The sequence below is a fragment of the Thamnophis sirtalis genome, unplaced genomic scaffold (genome assembly GCF_051295495.1).
Source record: "Thamnophis sirtalis isolate CommonGarterSnake01/CBP01778 unplaced genomic scaffold, rThaSir2_p1.2 scaffold_3, whole genome shotgun sequence".
NCBI lineage: Eukaryota > Metazoa > Chordata > Lepidosauria > Squamata > Natricidae > Thamnophis > Thamnophis sirtalis.
In genome coordinates this window covers 32,920,506-32,927,808 of record NW_028261383.1, presented here as the reverse complement: position 1 = coordinate 32,927,808, position 7,303 = coordinate 32,920,506, and positions in this window count along the sequence as shown.

Sequence of the window (7,303 nt, the reverse complement as noted above, 5' to 3'; positions counted from 1 at the left end):
AGATGTATCAGTTAATGAAGGAAAGAAACCCAGGAAATAGTATACTAAATAAAAAGATTATGAGTTGCGCCCATATATTATATCATTAAATACGTTTGGACATGGCATATTATGCACTGAAGAAAACATGATTTATCTAATAATCTCACGTACATTTGAAACAGCTATCCATTTAAAAAGGAAAATGAGGTAAAATAAACAGAAATAATGTGGGAGTTTGTTTCTTGAATTTTGTTTCCAGTTTCAATCTTAGAATGACCCACTAACAGGTATAACATGTATAAGATAACAAGGTATAATACTTATACTTGTTATCTTGTACATGTTTGACAAACTAAATACATAAATAGAAATAAAATAAATAATACCTTATAGCATTGCATGGTGATAATTATTATTACACTATACAAAAGACAATATGAACTATTAAACAATGTTTAATGTATTTCTAAGCAGCTTTTAAGATAACTCTAAGCCATACAAAGCAATTTACATGAATTTACATGCAGTAAGTGTACAGTATACACTTTTGTTATACTGTACACTTATTGCATGTAAATTCATGTAAATGAATAAGTGTACAGTATAACAAAAAGTGTGACTGCTTCTTCCTATCTCTTTAAGTTTAAATTCTTCAGATGTCCTGGATGGCCATCTGTCAGGGATGCTGTAGTATAGGTAGTCCTCGACTTACACCCATTTGTTTAATGACCAATCAATGTTACACCACCGCATAAAATGGTGACTTATGAGTGTTTTTCATACTTATGACCAATGCAGCACGTGGTCATGTGATTAAAATTCAGATGCTTGGCAACTGGTATGTATTGGTTATATATTTATTTATTTGCCTCCTTTCTTGCCACGGGGATACTCTAGGTGGCTTATAATAGTAAGAAGGAAGAAAAATGAAAGGATTGTAAATAATAGTAAAATAATAGAACAATATAATAAACAATGACAAAAGGGCACATTGAGAATAATACATCTGTATAATGACCAAAAAGATGGATGGGTGGAGAGAGGAAGAGTGTGGGATATAGAATCTGCCATCAAACTAGCAGGCACCTCCAGTGTGGAACTCCCCCATTTGGTCCCAAGGCCAATCAGTAGAATCATGTCTTCAGGCTCTTGTGGAAAGATAGGGAGGTCCTGGGGTCATTTGATCGCCGTTTGCCACCTTCTGACAAGCAAAGTCAAAGGTGAAGCCATATTCATTTAACAGCCATGTTATTAGTTTAACAATTGCAGTCATACACTTAACAACTGTGGCAAGAAAGGTCATAAAATGAGGCAAAATTCACTTAACAACTGTCTTGCTTAGCAATGGAAATTGTGAGCTCAATTGTGATCATAAATTGAGGATTACCTATGGTAGATTCCTGATTAAGCAGTAGTTTTGACGAGATAATCTCCAAGGTCATTTCCAAAACTTCTACTGTACTATTCTATGAAATGGGATTTTTTGCAAATGGTTCAAAATGGAGCAGAAAGACAAAGGTTTGAAAGTACCCCTTCATTGTTTAATGTATTTATGGATACATGTATAAGGAATACTTCTGATGTTTGAAGCGTACTGATTGGGCATTTGAATGTATGGATAGATTTTTAAATATATATATAAATAATGCTATGTTATTGTATGAAAATGCAAATAATTTCTAGCAAATATTATCTGATGCAACAAAGAATATGGACCTGAAAATTAATATATCCTAGACCGAGGTTTGTTTGGAGAAAAGTAGAGTGAATGATTGTGAGTTAAATTTATATTTTGTTCTAGTCTAGCTTTGAAGGCCAATCATGGAAAATGCAATAGTTCTTGAGATTTCACAGCCTTTGTGACCTCCCACTCCTGAATTCTTTTACAATATTTTTCTCCTTCCTCCTTTAGATTTATTATGTCAGAAGATTGTTACACAACAGACTGTGAATACTAGTTATTCAAAAAATGGTATTGCATTCAGTGGCACAGTTGAGTGTATAGCAACCAACATACAACATCAATCTGCAGACTTCAGAAAAGTAGATCATCCTTCCATTTTTAAAATACACTCCATATTCCTAGGCTCTGTTCTACTTTCTTTGTATATAAGTATACCTGCCCATTCTTTTTCCACGCAATCCTTGAGTCACTTCCTGCGCTAATTTAATTCTGAAGATAAAGTTAAACTACTGAACTCATGTTAGGCCTAATTTCAATTCACTGCATGGTGACTGTGCCATCAGTGCAATTTTACCCACTGTCCCATGTTCTTACAAGTGATCTTTTGCTAACAATGTTATCTCCATTCATATTGTACAGAATACGTTAGATTGGCCAACTGACACCATTAGCATACTACGTTAGCTTTGCCTTGTCATTTCACTCATACATAATGTCTCTCAAAGAAACATGGGAACTGTAATTAATGAGGAGGTACGAAGAATTCCAGAAATGAGATGGCTGTTAAAACAGTGCAGAATTCCCAGGGAGAAGTCATATTGAAAGCAAGCATTTAATCCAGTGCATGCTTGGTATGATTACAAGGAGAAAAAAAATCATTCCTCACCAAAAAATATTTGGTTGGGAACATACCATCCCCAAAGAGAGGCCTTTGTTTCAGTTTCTAGGTTTACAAAATGTCAAGCTTTTCAAGCTCTGGGCAATTAATTTAAAGAATCTATGCAATATTTTACTGAATACGTTTATTTTTTGGAGACCTTCAATATGAAAAGTAGTTTTATTGGTATATTCCCATCCTTATGGATTTCTCATAGGCATCTGTGTGGTTATTATGAAGCCTCATCCTTTCACTTTCTGGGATTTTTTAAAAAATTATTTTAAAACCAGCTATTCCTGGCCATGCGTTGCAGTGGCCCAGTCTGGTTAAATGGAAAAGAAAGAAAAGAAAAAGCGCAAGTTTCTAATATGTTTAATTTCCAATGCTTGTGGGTATACAATATTTTTTGTTGTTCCATTTTCTGTGCAGATATAGAGATTGTTTGGTTTTCTGACTCTAGAACACACAACATATAATTGTCCATGTGAGAAACAATTTTCAATTGCTGGAAAGACGTTGGATCAGGCACATTTACCAAAAGCATGCGAAGAAAGAAACGTTCCCAGAGTGGTTCCCTCCGGGCAGGGTCATGCCGTTGCCAGCAGCGGCAAGGTTTGTGAGGGTGTTGCCCACCTGGTGGGCCCTGCCACTTGCTGCACCGGCCACGGCTCCCCCGGCAGAGGCAGCCCCCGCATGGAAATGAGCCACGGTGGCCCCTACAAGAGCCGTCACGGAGGACGCTCCTGCAGACCCCGGTCTAACGCCCTCCAAGCTCCCTGCAACGGGCAGCCTCCGGAATGATGGGATGGATGGGGCCCCTCCGGACATGGGCAGGGGAACCCCAGTGTGGGAGGGAGGCTGGAGGTGTCCCCCGTGAGCGTAGGGGGCAGCGGGTGGGCACTGCTGTTGGTCAGGCCTTGGGGCTGCTGGGCCGGGCGAGGCTGGTTGGGGGAGACTGTGCCGGGGTTGTCGGCCTCATGGAAGTTTTTGAGCATCTCCTTGGAGGAAGAAGAAGAAATTGAAGAAGAAGAACGGCACAACTCCCAGAATTCCACAGGCAGGCATGCTCAGTTCCGATTTAAAGCGACAGCATTTGTTTTTCTCCTTTGCTAAATAAATTTCCTTTTTCTTTTTCTTCTCCCTTCCCTCTCTCCCCCTCTCTCTCAAACACCCACCCACCCACCCACAAAATTGCACCAGGAGGATGAAGTTTGAATTCCTCCCCCTCCCTCTGACCCACACATACCTTTTCCAACTGTTTCAGAGAGGATTTCAACTCTGCTCTTGCCTATCATCATGAAAAGAAAAAAAATGTAAAAGGAAAAAGGCAAGAGCTGAGGTCAGGCTGGGCTAGTTGCTGCCAGTCACCATGGATAACTCTGCTTAACTGTTTAAAAAAGCCTCTAAAAAGCATCCTCTACAGGAGGAGGCAGGAGAACGATGTGCCTCATCTACGTCAGGAATTTTTCGGCTTTTAACCCTTGCTTAACTCTGCTCGAGAGATCATAAAAAGTCAGACTAGATGAGGCACGTCGTTCTCCTGCCGCCTCCTGTAGAGGGTGCTTTTTAGAGGCTTTTTAAAACAGTTAAGCGCTAAGCAGAGTCATCCATGGTGACTCTGGCAGCAACTAGCTCAGCCTTTTTGCTTTTACATTTTTTTTCTTATTATGATGACAGTGGTGAGGCTCTGCCTCCCCTGACTGCACGTCCCTGCTGCACAGACAATGGAACAACAAAAAATATTGTATACCCACAAGCATTGTGAAATTAAACATATTAGAAATTTGCGCTTTCTCTTTTCTTTCTTTTCTATTTTATAAATAAGTTAAGATGGTGAATACAACTAAAAGCTCCTTTCTTCGATCCCCCTGCCCTCCAAAACCACCCTATGAAGTGAATTGGGCTGAGAGAGAATGAGTGGTCCAAGGTCACCAGCTGGTTTTTCATGCCTAAAGTGAGACTAGAACTCTCATTCTTCTAGTTCCTAGGCCAGGACCTTTACCAAGTGACCAAACTGGCTCTCATTATTCGTTTTATTGCTGAAATTGTATGGTTTGGTCGTTCACTAGTCAGGTTACAGATTTCCAAATATCTGAATAAACAAGATAGCTTTTACATGTGACTTGCAATGTAAAATTGCTTAAGGAATTAAAAACAATAGGAATATACAATTTATAGGAAAGCTGCAAAGCTTGCAAGGAAAGCTGTGATATCAGTTCAGATTATTGTATAACATTTTATTTAGCTCATTCTAGATGTTTTTAATCTGTAAGTGTGAGAATGTATAAAACTTCAAAGGATTCAGAGAAAAAAAATGAGTGGATTAACATCTGTAGTGAGTGAGAGCTTTTATTTTTAACATGATTGTGTTCAACATGTTTATTGTTGTTTGTTTGTTTTTTTGGCTGAATGATTCACAGTCACCCCCTGCATCTGTGAATAAGAACAATGGGTCCTCTTTGACCTAACAAGGCAGAAAAATGGATAGTTTGTTAGCATGTGCTGTACATTCTGCATTTCCCACATTTTGCACACTCCTCCCATTGGATATTCTGGTTATGCTGCTGGAAAGCTGGTCTGGGAAGTTCTGTTATCAGTCTGGCCTCCGCATCACCTTAGATATCTTCCTTAGTTATTGAATAGCTTCAGTTTCCACCTGGTATTACAAAATCTGCATAACATTTTGGGTGACCATTATATCCCTACCAGTCTCTCCCTTGCTGAACCTGTTTATTTCTGAACCTCTGGACAAATGTTTTGAAATTAGATTTCCATATGTAAAATAGAACAGAACAGAATAGAACAAAATATTCTTTATTGGCCAAGTGTGATCAGACACACAAGGAATTTGGTGCATAAGGTCTCAGTGTACACACAAACAACAAAGTAATATAATGCTTATTATATCATTAGAAATAATTATTATAAAAGTAATGTTTATTACTTGGATGTTACCAACTGAATTCACTGGCCCATAGTTTACTAGGTTAATTAAATATTTTAGATTCATATAGTACCCTGAACTATCAACCAATGACTTAGTCACAATAATTTGGTACAATGTAGTTGGGCTATTATCTGCTTATGAACACCGAAAGCATTGTTGGTGCAGAGGAGTCCAGATAGCGCTCGCAACACATGATTGAAACTCCATCCCTTTCTGACCTGCTAGGCAGACACAAATGTATATATAAAAAAGGGGTAAAACTTCAATCAGCCTGCCAATTTAACTTTTTGGATCCCCGAAGATGGCCCTATATCTGTGATGGCGAACCTATGGCATGCGGGCCAGAGATGGCACGCAGAAGCCTCTTGGTGGGCACGTGTACTAGCCATCTGGTCTTCAGGTTTCTGGCACTCTGGCACATGCGTTCCAGTTTGGGCACATGGTGCCAAAAGGTTTGCCATCACTGCCCTATACCTATTTATTGCCATTTACCCTTTCTTGTACCTTTTGTAGACAGCCAAAAGGTTTGGTTACTAATTAAAAAAAACATAAATACACTGAACAGAGGTTAAAATGATATAAACACTGTACAATCAATATACATCACTATTTATTGACCTTTTTATTCTTTAAGAATCACTATGCTATGTTTCACAATAGCTTTGGGGCTCTGGAGTTCAAAGCAATACTCAAAACAATAGAATAAGAATTGCCAGTGTTCCCACAATGGTATACCTGCTTATTACTAAAGAGTAGCTAGTGTCAGGTACAAGCAATCAGAGGTACTCATAGAAGCGAAAGAAAGCAACTTTATTGTTCTTTACCTAAGTTACAAGAAGCTGCCCACATGGTTTGCCTTCTCCTGGAAATGACCAGTTAAGACTTTATGGATCTTGGGAGAGGTTAAGCTTATACCTCTTGTGGCGCAAGGACTCTAAGCTAGGCCTTCACTTGATCCCTCATTCCAGCCTAGGTTGCAGTTTCCCAACAGGTAGGAAGCCCAATAAATGTATTCATTAGATGATCAAAGGGCCCAGTGAACCTAATGTATATGGGCATAGAGAAGCTTGCTTGTTAACCTTGTATAATAGCCATATATGCAACTTTAGCAACATCTGTAAGGCTGTGGATAATACCACAAAAGCCTATGTGGTGAATACATGAAAACTCATCCTTATTTGGCTTTGTATTTGAACATCAGCAGGAAACAGTGAATCTCTAATGGCATGAAATTGACTTTTAGTTCTGCAGTCTCCATGGTCTGGGGCCACAGGTTATCCACCCTGCTCTAATTTTAAAGCTATCAAAAGTTGCATGTTGATTAGGCGTCACAACTCTCATTTTCTCTACTCTCAAAAAACTTGCAATTAAACCTGGTTGCATCATTCCATAGCTCTGCAGTTTAAAATGCCATAAAATGTCCAATATAGGAGCTTTAGCACCAATCCTGCCCCCTTTGGGAATCAGGGTGATTTGTAAAAGCCTAGAATTAAAGAAAAGGTGAGCAGAGGTGTGGTGGTTGTGGCAAATTTAGCACAATGATTGTTGCTGTCTTGTGATTCCATGCCTTCTGCTGAGAAAGAAAGGTTACAGTCCTTTCATCATTCCAGACTTGCCTTGCCAAATTCCCTGTAGGAGGATGTTTCCAAAAGGTTGCACCTGCTCTGTTGAAACAGTAAAAAGTGGCACTCCCATGCAAGGGATCACAAGATACCACACCCTAAAAATCTGGGAAATCCAGCCCTGAATCCCAACAGGAATGATATAAGGTGTCTCCTTGAGAGTACCTGGAGCAATTGGTTCCATTTATGAG